Source organism: Anomalospiza imberbis, chromosome 3, assembly GCF_031753505.1.
Source record: "Anomalospiza imberbis isolate Cuckoo-Finch-1a 21T00152 chromosome 3, ASM3175350v1, whole genome shotgun sequence".
NCBI lineage: Eukaryota > Metazoa > Chordata > Aves > Passeriformes > Viduidae > Anomalospiza > Anomalospiza imberbis.
The window spans coordinates 5,097,629-5,113,118 of record NC_089683.1 but is presented as its reverse complement, the minus strand read 5'-3'; the positions used below and the strand labels follow the sequence as shown (position 1 = coordinate 5,113,118).

General features: G+C 38.7%; 1 long non-coding RNA gene across 2 annotated transcripts; it reads right to left on the bottom strand.

The window, feature by feature from the left end:
• Positions 1-1,891: 1,891 nt before the first annotated feature.
• LOC137471980 (uncharacterized) lies at positions 1,892-14,786 on the bottom strand. 2 transcript variants are annotated; one of them, XR_010997940.1, is made up of 4 exons: positions 14,672-14,786; positions 12,408-12,482; positions 8,759-8,896; positions 1,892-2,074 (listed from the first exon to the last, which is right to left on the bottom strand). It is a non-coding gene; the product is annotated as an uncharacterized lncRNA (long non-coding RNA). The 2 variants fall into 2 exon arrangements; XR_010997939.1 differs by lacking the exon at positions 12,408-12,482 and having other exon boundaries at positions 8,759-8,955; positions 14,672-14,780.
• Between the last annotated feature and the right edge of the window lie 704 nt (positions 14,787-15,490).

The window sequence follows — 15,490 nt, the reverse complement described above, 5'->3', positions numbered from 1 at the left end:
AAACTACAGGATAATTATCATCCCTGTTTTAGAGATGGGTGGGAACAAGACACCCAGAAATAAACTCTCTGCCCTTACACTGTTTGGCAAATTAGTAGCACAAGTAAAGTAAGTGCCAAGATCTTGTGGGTGAGTCTTTCAGCTGACCACACTTTCAAGTCTGCACGATGTTGTAAAGCATCATTTGCTGGCTTCAGGCTGTTAATTCTTTGCATTGTCAGCCCATTCTATTGAGACATGACCGAGCAACATTAACTTTTATACTCAGTCATTTCCCTATTGTTGACTTGATCTGATCTCAGTGGAGAGTTGCTGTCAGTATCCCTCAAAGAAAATGGGCTGCGTTAAACACCTCCGACTGGTGCTCGAGCAAAAGCCTGAGCCCTCTGTCAAACATTACTGCCTTGGCAAAAGGGAAAAAGGGAAGGGAAACACAGCCTGATACACAGCTTATTAAGGGTTTCAGAAAATAATACACTTGTTTGTGTATTGTTTGTGACTCCAAATTCACCTTACAAATTCTGATTTATTATCCAATTTTTCTGCATGTCAGAGAGCAGAGCTATGAAGTAAGGCCTCATAAACTGCATCACATTGTTGTCGTCACTCTTTTTAAGACCCACATATTTATTTATGAGCAAAGTCAACCTTAAATAACAGATTTCATTGACATTAGGTAGCAGCTGGGGTAGCTGGGGTAGCTCTCTGGCAATCACTGCAATGACATGTGATATTCACAGTTACATAGTACAGCTCTTAGTAATTTCCAGTTAAATCAGCCACTTTTAAAAAACATCTCAACATTATGAAATCAAAAAAGTAATATCCATATTTTCCACATCCTTCTCCCCTCAGAACTAAAAGAAACTAAAGCAAACTATGTCAGCCCAGACTGTATGCTCTCCTAAATCAGTTTCCTTTTTCAAAAGCATTGGAATATGTGGACACCCTAAGAATAAGGTTCCAGACCCCATCCAAAAATATCCTAATTATCTTTCTTTTGACTAAATTATGCTTTTTTATGTATGGAACTATTAAAAACTTTTTGTGAGATCATGTAACTCTTCAGACTCTTCTGTAATAGACAAAAAATTTAATGTTTTATGAAAATCATGGTGACATATTGGAAGTCTTCTCTATTGCTGATAATAAATTACATTAATTAGAACACTTTTTTGAAAGCTGGTGTTATGTGTGTACAACTGAAACTGAATTGAAACTTTTTTTCCTAAGGGATCTTCTTGGAGCAGGAGAGAAATAATGGGACTTTTCTTCATTAAATTTTGTCCAAACTGCCACACAGCTCAAATCTTCACTTTTACATCCAGTCATTTAACACTCTTCCAAGCATTTCAGAAGTGGAATTTAAAACATAAACAGTCCCAGAGCAGGTTTTTGTTGAGAAACTCTGATTTATCTTGGGATAAGGAGCAGTGTAGATAAGTTTTGCAGTTTGGATATGACCAGATCTCACCATCAGGCTGCAGAGCAAGAGAATGGACTTGGTACTGATCTTAAGGATTTATGAATTCACAGGTGGGTTAAAGCAGTCAGAAATAGCAAACTACACAGAATCATGGAATCATGGGTTGGGTTGGAAGGACCTTAAAGTTAATCTTGTTCCATCCCCTCCATGGGCAGGAACATCTCCCACTATTGCAGGTTGCTCCAAGCCCCATTCAGCCTAGCCTTGGACGCTTCCAGGGATGGGGCAGCCACAGCTTCTCTGGGAAGCCTATGAAAAAGAAGAGTTTCCACAGGATTTTGGAAAGCCATTGCAAGACCAGTGAATGGCTTCCTCAAGATCTTGAAGGTCTTTTCCAGCCTTTATGATTCTCTCTCTCTTTCATACAGAAAAAACACAGACAGCTGGTTAGATTAGACTGCTGCCTTCAGGGGGTTACATTTAGGTGAGATCCATTTTTCCTCTCAGATATTCATACAGGACCCCGCCACTTCTGAAGATTTCACAGTCAGGTGAGGTGTATTTACAAGTCAGGTTATTGAGTTGGACTATCCAGTGCTTCATAATAAATTCACATAAAGAGCTGATGAAAGCTTGACTAGTTCCCCACTACAACACAGAAAGGAGCAAATTTGTATCTTCTGCTAACAGTATATGCTCTCTTTCTACTGCCTGTGTTTACTTATATTATGACTCACCTGAATGTAGGCTGAAATGAGGTAAAGAAAGCCTTTTCTTGGTACCTTTTCATGGACTTTGAGCAGGGCCATAAAAAACATATTTGACATAGTTCTATAATTTTAGCCCTATCTTCAGCTTCCCTAAATTATCATATTTCTCCATAAATCAATAGAATTCTGTGTTTCCTACTTAAAGATTTCTCTCTTTATATATATATATATATATATATATATATATATATATTTTTTTTTTTTTAGGAAACTTGGGAACTTTTCTCTTTGTAATTTTTTTTTTGTTTGTTTTCAGTTGAATCTTTTAACTAGTGTGAATATCTGAGCTTAGTAAAATATACACATGAGAAACAGACACATCAGTGAATGCTATCATTTTAAACTATAATGGTATAAAGAAATACCATATTTTTAGTTTCAAAATTATCTTCTTTTGCTCCCCTTGGAAACATGGTCTTGACTAATAGTTATTGTGCACATTCTTCAACTTTTTTTCTAGCTTTCCTTTGGGGAGTACCCAGGGAATTAAAAAAAAAAAAAAAAAACCAAAACAAAAAAAACCACAGAGTTTAAAAGATGTTTCAACTTTTAGTAATTAAGCTCTGGTGAGCGTTACAAGAATATTTAATGCTCTGCTGTTCTATCTGAAGAGGATCTGGAGTCTTACAAGGAATTACAAGACCATGATTTACAAAACATAAAGCTCACGTTGTCAGAGCATCCTCAGATATGCCTTCAGATGATAATTTTTTTTCCTAGTGTTTCATTAGAAACAGTGAGCAGGGAGAGTCTCACAGCATTAAGACATTTTTGTTTTGTTTTGTTTTTCTCTCCCATACTTAGGAGTAACTTGGTTTTTTCCCACCTCATGCTCACTCTCGCAGATGAGCATTAGAGAGAATTTGGAAATGGAAGGCCTTTCTGTCTGCAGCTAGCAGGGTCAATTCAGTGTGGCAGCTGCGAGCGGGTGACATAGACTTATATTGACACAACCCACTTTTTGCTGCAGAATCACAAAGCGAAAGCACCCGGGGCTCTTCTGCCTTTTTCAATAAGATACGAATTTTTGTCTTCCTTGTATTAAGCAGAGATCTGTCATCTTGGCTTGTACACTAAATGGTCCATTCTGACTGCCTTGTTTGTGTCCAATCCCAGCCAGGATCTAGAAACATGTGTTAACATTCGGCATGTTTGGGGCGAGCGGGAAGGGCCTGAGGCTAGACTCCCTGATGTCTGCTGGAGGGTAGTCAATAATCATTAGCCCTTCAAGTGGTAGATGCCCAACATAAACTGTATTAATTTATTTAAAAAATCTTTACTTTAAGCCACAGGGAAAGGCATTTTATAGAACACAGCTCCCCTGAAGTAACGAAGCGATGATAAAGATGTAGTGCCACGGAAGTGAAATTCTGGTTTATTGAGGGGGGGGAGCATGGTTTTTTAGCACTGTGTCATCAGCCAGAGCAATGGGAAACTATTAAAAGTAATTACCCCATGCCTGTCTGTCACTTAAGTTTATCCCTGTGGTGATAAAGAAGTGTGATTAGCCCCAAGTCTTTTCTGATTGCCAACATCTCAGCATTAGCCACAGAGCTAAACCTGCGGCACTGGGGGAAGTTCTAATGTTCATTGTTGTCAACGCGAGGTAAATGAAGTTAGGCTTTTTAATTTTATTTTTGATGGAGCTCAAAGAAACCAAGTTTTTGTACTAATTAAATATTCAGAGAAACTGTGAAGCATCTCATCTAACTGTGACTGTTTATGTGTGGATAGGTGTCAGTGGCAGGCCAAACATTGCTGTCATTTATATTTCCACCCATCTTGGCATGAGTTGGGTGGAATGGTGTTGATGGAGAGACTTATTTAGCATAGTTATTTCTATGTTTTTCTACTGCACATATATATGAGATGTATTAAAGTGATAGAAAAAAATTCCAGTAGAAGGCAGTGAACCTGTAAGATAGCATTCAGTGCACCCAACATTTGAAATCCAAAAGCGGGCAGTTAGTCTTGACCCTTGCAGATGACAAAAAGAACCAGGAACATCCAAAGTACAATTCAGTGCATCCTAAAATAAATGGAATGTGTTGCCCCCTTGAGGTTTCTATTCATTTCTTTTGGCTATAGAGAGATATGTGAGATTTGTCATCCCATTTTCATATAGCTGAAATCATGTGAGAGGAAAAACGGAAGGATTCCCACACTGGGAGTAAATTTTCAGGCCCAAATTAATCTAGTTTATCATAACCTGATCGTTTCCAAGAAAGAGAGCTCCAGCAATAGGAACTCTGTATTATTTTTGTTATATTTTAATAATATTATCATCATTTATTTTTGTTACATTGTTAGCATTTAACAAGTGAAATACATAAAAGGAACTAAAGGGTATTCCTCTAAGACACTGAAAAAGCCAACAGCCCAGCTGAAGCCTCTACATCAACATGGGCAGCACAGGCAATGAACAGGATAAAATGCAAAGTGTAACAGGAAGGGCTTCTACAGGTTTGTCAGCCAGAACAGGAAGGTCAAAGAAAATGTCCTCCCTGAAAAGCAAGGAAGGCAAACTGATAACATGGATGAAGGGAAGGCTGAGGTACTGAGAAAGATTTTTGCTTCATTCTTCACTAACACTACCTCTTCCCACACCTTTTGAGTGGGCAGGGAGTAGGATAGGAACTGTGGGATCAACATCCCTCCCCCTGTAAGAGAAGACCAGGTTCGCCTAAGGAGCCAGAACCTACACAGGTCTATGGAACTAGATGAGATGCATCCCCAAGCATTAAGGGAGTCAGTGATGTAATTGTCAAGCCACTCTTCATCATATCTGACAAATCATGGCAGTCAAGTGAAGCGTCCAGTGACTGAATAAAGAGAAACACCACTGTCATTTTTACAAAAGGTGGGAAGGAAGACTCTGGGAACTGTCAACCTATCATCTTCACCTCTGTGCCTGGGAAGATTTGGAATGGATCCTCCTAGAAGCCATGCTAGGGAATATGGAGGGCAGGGAGGTTATTTCAGAGAGTCGACAGGGCTCCATCTAAGGCAAGACCTACCTGACCACCTTTGTGGCCTTGTATGATGGAGTGAGCACACCAATGATCAAAGGAAGAGCTGTGAACACCATCTACCTGCACTTCTCTATGGCCTTTGACCATGACACCCTTCTCTCTAAACTGAATTTGAGGGATTGACTCTTAAGTGCATGGGGAACTGACTGGATTGTGGCATCCAGGATGTCAGTGGCTCAGTGTCCAGATGGAGATAAGGGACAAGCAATTTTTTTTCTCAAGGGTCTGTTCCAGGATCAGTACTGCCAGAGAGGTGGTAGATACTCCATCCCTGAAACCATTCAATGTCAAGTTGGGTGGAGTTATAAGAAACTTGATCTATTTGAATATGTCCTGCTCAATGCAGGTCGTTGGACTAGATGATTTTTAAAGGTCCCTTACAGCTCAAACTATTCTATGATTCTATGATTATTGTATTTTATAGCATTATTTAGAAGTTTAAACCTGGGTTAGTCAGATTCAGTAATTTTTTCGGATTTCTCAGAACTGTTTTCATGGCATCTGGGATGTGAATTCATAATTTTTAAGGCTCTGTTGTAGTAATATATTTAGTTCAACAAGCCTTCCCCTAAGTGTCTCAGTGAAGCCACAGGGATATGCACATGCCCATGTTTTTTGCTGAACTGGAGCATTAATCTTTAATATTATTGCTTTGGCTGTCCAGCTGGATGAGCTGTCTGCAATTAGTTACCCTAAAATAACTGCATATGCACTGACAGATTCAATATCCTCTCCAATACATTGGAAAGATAGGTCCAAGGTGGAGAGCTACCAAGAAGCCGCTGGCAAAATGACATAAGAAAGGAAGGCATTATTTGACAGTAAGTTTCACGATATCCTCCCTTTAATGCCATAGTTCTTCTGAACAAGTCTCAAGTTTAACAAGACTGGGTATGTAGTGTAGCAGGTTTTTCCTGCACGGCAGATGGGCATTGATGCGTGTAGACCTGTGCGTATCCAGAGCTGACACAACTCGTTTAGCGTCTTGTTGTACTGGCAGGACCAACTTTTAATTTGTACCAAAAATTTCCCAGCTATCTGATGCTTTAATGTACAAGCCCCTCAGACAAGTTACTACTAAATGACCCATATTAATTCTTAAAAAAAATATTAAATCCTTTGTCGCAACCTAATTAAAAATGCCTTCCTTTATCTGTCCTGTATTAGGGCCTATTGTGACAGTGCCTTGAGTAAATGAATTGGAAGAAATGCTTGTTTTCCTGCAGGATTTTCCACCTAAATAGCCAATTTTTCAAACTGTGAGACAAGACATGCAATGATCAATAGCATGCCTCCGCTGGAATATGAAAGGGAATTTGTTGGGAGAAAAATAAAACCATTTCTCATGGTGACTCCATAGATAAAGGCCGTAGGCACCAAAGGTGTCCTACAGGACACAGCCCTGGTGCTTTAAACCTCATTAACAAATATCTTTCTTCTCAGTTCTCAGAACTGCAAGTGAAGGCACATCATGGGAGTGTGGATCTGCTATTCTGCCTTTCAAGCACTGAAATTTCAATGTCCATTCCACACTCATCATTAAGAGTATCTCCATAGCCAAAGGAGAAGTTATATATTATTAGAAGGTGGCACCACATGTCCTAAAAAGGTCTTTCATACAAATAAGAATCAGAAAATACAATAACCCTTTCAGAAAGCCATTTTATACCTATGTTTTTTTCTCAAGTTCTTCTGTTTTCCAATCTTTTTTTTTGTGTTTAGTTGTTGCATTTTTTGAGAAATATGTTAATATTAGTTTGCTTATTAAATAAAAACTTACAACAATTTAATTACTTTCATTAAATAAGCCTTATTTTTTGTTATTTTGACCTAGTGTTTCTCCCTACTGTTCACAGAAACATTCTTTTACAGATATATGACTGCAGCTGATCTTGTTTCTGCAGCATTCTCTCGCTTCTATTTTTTTCATTGATCCACTGTCTTACTAAATATTTACTGTTATGTTTCAAATTCACCCAGCTGTCTGTTCATTTTTTGTATTATTCTGAAACATCCATTTTCCTCTTTCCTCACAAAGACCAGTTCTTAGACCACATGACATGCAACATTGATTTTCTCTAGGTTTTTTTGTTGGGTTTGTTTTATACTGGGCTGTTGGAATGGTTTCAGGAAAATCCAAATATACTGAAGATTATTCCATCATGTGATTCTTTTCCCTTTCTTCTTGTCCTTGTCTAGAACCAACTGTGCATTTTACACCTGACTCCCAGCTCACTTGGAAGAAAAGGTAACTCCTTACAGAGACACTTCAAGAGCAGAAATATCTTCTTACACATCTACTGAAAGACAGGATGAATTTCTCTTCAAGTTTATTTTCCAAGGACTGTAGATGGAAACTAGAGAACTCTAGGATTTATCTGATTTTTAGGTGAGGTGTATCTCATCTACTTTTACTTCTTTTATCTGCTCTGCTGACAATGGGCTATAAGAAGGATATGGGCAAAAGAATGGGCTATAAGAATGACAATGGGCAAAAGAAAGTAGGAATGTCCTTGGGAGCTACACCTTTGGAGCATTTTCAAAATAGACTTCAACTGCAAGGAGCTCTGGATTTCTTTTCATGCATTAATTGTATTTTTTTAGTATGTCACTTGTTATCTATTCTCAATTAGTTGGGTCCTTTACAACTGCCTGATGCAAAGTAGGAGACTTTGTTTATTGATTAAGCATTTAAAAATTATCATTCTGAATCACTATTTTACTTTGGGAAATTATTTGAATAAATGCAGGAAAACTAAGAGGAAAAAAAGCATATCTGTTGTTTTATTTCTGTTTCTATTGAGTAGTCTTTCCTTCAAGGGGCTTAGGACTTGTATTTTGTGCATTTCCAGGGCAAAAGCACAGCTGGAAAAAATGCTAATTTCTTCGGCAGAGTGCAGCTCTGAGGTCTCAGTCAGAAAGAAACAAATCATCAGACGTTGCCAGGATTGAATAAACTGATTTGTTACATCCGTTCACTTTCCAGAGAATCCCTCCCTGCCTTTCTACCTATCTCCTTCTCTGAACCCCTGGAGCAGGAAGATTCTGCCTTAAAACTACTGGGATTAATTATAACCAACTAATACCAACTCTATTTACCCACACTGCTTCACAGAGCTTTAGAGAACACCTGAAATGATCCCCAAATGTGAGCACATTTATTATTTAGTCTGTCTTCCTCAGATTATAATTTTAGTTCTTCTACTCACTGTAAAAATGTCTGCAAAAGTAAGGGATTGGGGGGTCAGAAGACAGAAGAAACATCCCAGAAGAAAAGTCCCACTGGCTTTAGGGCAGACAGAAAAAATTCAATAGTGCTTATTTTAAAATTTTTGGACAAAACTGTTGCTTATTTTTCTCAGTTTCATAGTGGGTTTTTCAAATTAAACATCCTAAACTCCTGAACCTATTAATTCAGTGTTCAGTTTTTTCAGAGCAATGGTTTAGGAGAAATAAAGACCTTTTCTTTATGGAAAAGTTGTTTTCTTGTTTTTTTCCTACGGGAAACAAGAAAGAGACCCTTGTGTTACCTTGTGCCTCTCCTTTTCTAATGAACTAATTTTCCATTTGATATTTCCTGGCTCTCTACCAGTTTCTATTTCTCAACCATCTTTCTTGCAGGGTTGCTGTTGCCTGCCGGCTGCTGATGGCATCCAACAGGATCTGGGCTGTTGAGAGATGTGGGATGGGATTCATTTCACCAAGAGTCATCTGTTGCCTGCCTTCCCTTTAAAGGTAAAAGAGAGAAATAAGCATTTCCAAGGAGAAATTTACGAGTCCCAAAGTCTAAAACAGGTCAAATATATTGCTCAGTTAAAGTCAGCTTCTCTGCTGATGCTCAAGAGAGGTGAGAACAGCTAACTCACATCTATAGGTCCATTCAGATGGCTAAACTTAGGTCCTGGCTTGATCCCAGCTTCTCCCAATGCTAAGGAGGACATGAGAGGGTGTGGGACCTCATAGAATCATAGGAGAATCACTAAGGTTGGAAAGCCCTCTAAGGTCACCAAGACAAAGTAAACCCAGCACTGCCAAGTCCAGCACTAAACCGTGTCCCCCAGATGTTTCTTGAAACTCCTTATAACAAATTTAAGGTTTTACTATTGTATTTAAGCATGTATCCATATGACTACACCTTGAAAACAGGGATTATTTTATCTCATGCCTGGGCTGCATCTAATTTATTCAACAAGATCCAGAAAACAGTGCACTTCTTACTTTTACTTTGATTAGTGTAGATCAGACAACCTGATTACTTGATAAGACTGACAAACCAGCACCAAGGACCATAATTCATCTCCTTTTATACTCTGAGTTTCTTCCTGGAGCAAGAGTTGAGTGTGAATTCAACCAGTGTCATTTTCCAGTCAAGCTGTAGTTGCACCTAAAATACCACATGCTGTTTATACTCACATATCCTCAGCTTTGCCATCCTCCTTCCTAAATCCCTTGCCTGTGTACTTAAACAACTTAATAAGCCCGTGTTTCCAGCTGATTCTGCACTGCAATAAAGGCTACACAGTCCTTCTAGCTGCTTTCTACTGTAAATGCATTCTTCCCCTTTATCTATGCTATCTATTCATTAAATATGTATCTTTCTACTGGAGTTTTTAATCACCACAGGGATCTATTCTATTTCCATGTGAATGATTTTTTTTTTTTTTGTGCAAAGAGGAAAACACATTTTAATGTAGAGAGTACACTACATGTTGTATGACTAATTACATCTTGCCCCTGCTTCATCCTCTTTGTACATAAATGTACTCACATCACACATTTCAACTGCTGAAAGGACAAAAAGTTCAAAATTGATGGAAAAAGACATTCTTATCAGAATGCTTTTCCAGTATCTCAACCCTTGCTTCCCTCTCTACCATGAGTTAAAATATTAATCATAGCAATCTCTTTAAATCTGAGTGTCTGCCTTTAAAAAGGAGTGTATTTAGCATACAAGAAAATAAGGCTCTGGCTGCTGGAGCACAAGTCAGGCGAGTGTGATCTGCAGCCTGGGATGGAGGAGAGCATCCACACAGCCCTGCCAGTATACACATGCCTTGGGTGCTCCTTCTCACACCTTTTTGGGAGAGTTTATCCTGTGCTTAGGGACACTACCATGTTCTCAAATGGTTAAACAGCAAGCTGGACTGCTTTGGGCCAGTTAGGGAAAGAATGGGACAAGTCTTGCTTGAGCCAATAAAAAAATACAATCTTGTCTCTCCAAAATGAGAAGAAATGGCCCTATGTTGTGCCAGGGGAGGTTTAGATTAGCTATTAGGAAAAAATCCTTCACTGAAAGGGTGGTCAGACACTGGAATAAGCACGAAGGCACCAGGGAACCAGGGACTAGGCACCAGTGAAGGGGCAGTTACCATCCCTGGAATTGCTCAAAAGGGTGTGGATGTGGCACTTGGGGATGTGGTTTAATGTTGAACACAGTGGTATTGAATTAATGGTTAGACTCGGAGATCTGTTGCAACCTAAATGATCCTTTGATACTATTACTTCTGTAGACTCCCTTGGTAGAAATTGGCTGGATATTAGGAAAATTTGTTTACTGGGAGAGAAATTAAGCTTTGGAACAGTCTCCCCAGGGAAGTGGTGGAGCCACTATCCCTGAAAATGTTAAAAAAATAGGTTTACAGGGCACTTCGTGATATGATTGAGTGGGCACAGTGGCATTTAGTCAAAGATTGGGCTTGATGATCTTGGAAGTCCTTTCCAACCTTAAGGATTCTATGATTCCAAACTGGAGTGGGATAAGTCTCTCCAAAGGGTATTAGCCTTTGTCCTAAGGAAAAGTGAGTGATCTTTGGGAGGTGCTTTTACCTCCCCATTGACAAAAACCTCAATCAGACTTTTGGTTAGTTCAATTTCTCTGTAGCTGTCATTAAGTGGGATGAGTCTGACCTTTCTGATTTCCTTTAGCCCAGGGCTCAGTGACCCTCACTAAGGGCAATAAGGCCTGGCAGCAACCAGCAGGCCAGTGTTTATTCTGGAGTAAATCCCTGTTAGCCCAAAGCTCCATTCACCTCCGAGCTCTTGGCTATCTATTCTCATGACAGAATATCAAAAAGCACTGTCCTTTTTAGGATTAACACACATGTCACAGTAGAGTCTATGAAAAATAAAACCTCTGCCTCCTCAGAGACTTGGGGAAATTCAAAATGTTTCTTGAGGTGGTTGGATTGTGGGCCATGGCTTTCTGGTGGGCCTGATCCAACAGTTAATTGTGGTCTGTGGCTCTAAGGCTTTCCTAAACAAATAACTTATTGGTGGGAGAGACTGTATAAAGATAAATGAGATAGAGTCTTTATGGTTTTTGGTCATTGCATAATACTCCAGAAAAGGGGTGTGACGAAGAGGAAATTTTTCCTTTAGGTATTTTAAGGCCCTTTTTATTTTAGCCTAAATGAAAAGACATTGAGCAATATCCTGATACTGCTTTCACTATTATTTGCATCGGCACCTGATGCTTGATATCATTTTTACTGAATTTTAGCTTTCTGGAAGCCAGATTTCTGACCTAAGCTTAGCAACTAGTATCTGTTTCAGCAGAGAAATTTCTAAAGAGTCAACCATCCAACTCCATGCTTCCTCTTACTTCTGTAGTTTACAGAAACTCATTTGAAAACTGGGAATATTTGGATTTTGGAAGAAACTCCTCCCCTAAACTGCATGCAACTTTGTAAGAGTAGGAAGAGGTAAACACCAGGACAGACTCAAGGGATGTAATTAACTTACTTTGCAAAAACAACTTTTTTTTTTCCCCTTGGGAAAAAAAATTACAAATTAATTTACATTTCAGTATAAAATTAATTGCTCAAGTTAACTGAAGATGAGACTGTCTCAGTAGACTGTTTTGGACACTTCATGATGTCTATGACATTAAATTTTTTCCTCATTCTTTTACCTAACAAACTGTAGAGAACACAAAGAGCTCAACATTGTCACCGACACTCAAAACATTTCACTAGCATGGTGAGCACCAAAGAATTTGTTCATTTAACTAAATTCCAGTAGCCCAAATTAAAAAGGTCACTCACACTGAGACACTCAGTTTGTTTTTATTTAGAGACTTTAATCAAAAAATCACTTCTAGCTTTTATTTTGTAAAAAAAAAAAAAAAAAAAAGTTATAATCTGGCCTTAATTAGTAATTAAGATAATATATTATAGTTACCCGTGGTGTTTTAGCACTGACAGGTTAGTTGCTGGGTAAAAAGAGCAGGGAGGATGAAGTTACCCAGAGCTGCATCTGAAATAAAAAGTAGATTCAAATTTACAGATTGCATGATTTTGGTTTTATTTAACATTTGTTTCAGAGCTTGATTTAGCCTTTTTCTCTTTGGCATTATTTAACCTTTCACTTTTAAGAACAATTAAAGGCAAATGAATATAAGCCCTTCCAAAACCAAGAATCTACTGAAGCCAAAGGGAACATCATCATTTTGCAAAAGAGAAAAAAAAATATTTACCTTTAGGCTACTTAAACACTCAATTTACCAAATTACCCCTGTTTAGTGTAATGGAATAAATGGCATACATAGAGGATTGCTGTTGGCAGGGTATCATTAGAGCTCAAAAGGTAATGGGCCCTGAATAATGCCCCGAGGAGCCCTGGATGCTGCCATCTGAAGCTGAATGACCATCTATCAGAAATTAGAGGGGAGAAATCCAAAAGCTAAGCTTAAAATTTTGTTGCTTTGCAGTGGAGATCTTATCCATGACTCTCAGATTAGCATGAAAAGCATATTTAAATGGAATCCTTCTCTTCAGCTGTAAATGCTTGGAGGTGAGCTGGTAGTCCTAGGCCGTCTTTGTGATCAATGGCAAGAAATAAGCATTTCCACAACTGAGTGGAATTGAGCTCACACAGACACCTAAAATAGGTCAGATGAACACCCACCATCACCAGCAAGTTCCTATTTTGTTGTCAAGCTGAAAGTTAAGGGAGTAAGTACTAGTCAGCACAATTATGGAGTGGGAGGGACTGAAAAAAGATTTTAGACAATGTAAGTCTTAGGGAATCAATATTGTGTGAATCTTGGACTTATATTCAGAGACTGAGACTATGAGTTATTCCTGAATTGTCTGTGTGGAAAGAATGATGGGACTGCCAAAAAAACCTCTTCACCTTTGCCTGCAGGACCTCCCTGACACCATTCATCTTCTATAGCATAGAATTCTAGGATCACGGAATAGACCATCCTGAGTTGGAAGGAACCCAGAAGTCCAACTCCTGGCCCTGACAAGGACACCACAACAATCCCACCCTGCCCCTAAGAACATTGTTCAAACACTTCTTGAACTTCGGCAGGCTTGGTACTTGTGACCACTTCCCTGGGGAAACTCTTCAGTGCCCATCCACCCTCTGGGTGAAGAACCTTTTCCTAATGTCCAATCTAAACCTCCCCTGACACAGCTTCATATGGGGGATTACAGTCCTGTTGTCACTGAGCTCAAACACACAGGGTGGACATCTCTATAAAGTGTGTGAATGATTTACTCCATCCCATCCACCTACACAGCTGAAGTCCCCACTGAAATGTCTCGGTTGTTCCGGGATTTATCTCTCCCCCTCACAAATATAACTGTCTGCTTCCAAAATCTAAGCAAAAACCACCACCAAAGATCATTTTCCCATCTTTGCAAGTAGACTATGTCTTCTTAACTTTCATATCCTTTAATGACCCTTCCTTTCCTTTTATACACTGTGAGTCTGTTTTTTGTTTCAAGTTTGCTTATTTTTGTTCTTTCATTTGGAAACAAAGGATTGATCACTGCTTTAATTTTGGCAGTAATTGTAATTGATCCGGCCTTAGTAACAGACCAGGAATAAGAAGAAAAAATAGCGATTCCATTTCATTCAAGATTTCACTGTATTTTAAGAAAAAAAAAATAAAATTACTGTTCATCTGCTGCAAAATTTAATTTTAGGCATATGTAAAAAAAGAAAAAAGTCATAAACAAGTCTGATTCACATCATTGCCATAGAAGTAAACCATCCTTTTCTACTGAACAAACAAGAAGTTAGGACATTCGCTTTGGATGTGAAAAATCATTTCAGTTCCTCTTTTATGCACAGAGGGGATTAATCCTTTATCTTTCAGTTGGTAAGGGAGTGTCTCCATGATCAGTGTGGAACATACCCTGAGGTGGAATGCTTTCTGTCATTCCTGGTGGTGCCATTTCTCTCTGCATAAATAATCAAACATGCACTGAGCACAGACTGAAATGCAGCTGTCCCACCTCTCAAGTGATCCTCCAAACACCAGGACACAGAGTCCTGGATATTTAAATATTTTTAAACAAAGTGCAGTCACTTTAGAGAGCATATAAAATGAGGAGAGCAAATTTGTACATGGGCAGATATTGATTAGGGGAAATTATTTTTAAAATAAGAGAGGAGAGATTTAAATTCAATATTAAGAGGAAATTCTTTACCTAGAGGGTGGTGAGGTCCTGGCACAGGTTGTCCAGAGAAGCTGTGGCTGCCCCATCCCTGGAAGTGTCTAAGGCCAGGTGGGACAGGGCTTGGAGGAACGTGGTCTAGTAGAAGGTACCCCTTCCCATGGCAGGGGGGTGACGGAACTGGATGAGCTTTAAGGTTCCTGACATCTAAAACCATTCTATGGGTCTGTGACTCAATAAGAGAGAGTAAGGAGTGGTTACCCCTGAATATTAGAGGAATTTGGGATGAGTAGAGGCTCATATACACAGAGGCACAGTTATGAAGTTGATTCCTAACTGTTGCTGTATCTCAAAAAAGATACTGCAAGGCCAGGTTTCAGTCGGGTATTCTTTTGGCTAAAAAGAAAACTAACACTTCTTGATAGTTTTTCAGTAGAAAAAAATTGAGTATTTGAGTATTGAAGAATCTAAGTTGAAGTATTTAAGTATTAAGCAAAAATTATTATATCCCAAATATATTTCTTATTCGAGATATCACCATTCTTCTTCTTCACCATCTTCTTAATATTTACATTTTCTCTGTACTATAATATTGAAAAATCTATTTCTGCTGTGAACCCATTTTACTACTTTTGTCCTCTCCCAGAATTAAACTTTAGACTTTAAACTCATCATTAGATTTAGGGTGAATGAGGAATTTTCTTTAGTTAGCCTTTGTTCGTGCTCTGGAAAATTGTCCTAATTTTGATCTAAAAATATTCCTCATCAGAGAGGTTTGGCACAAAACCTTGGATATCAAATAAAGTCTTGGACTTCTGTTTGCCAGGATCATATTATGGCTCTGAGTGTTTT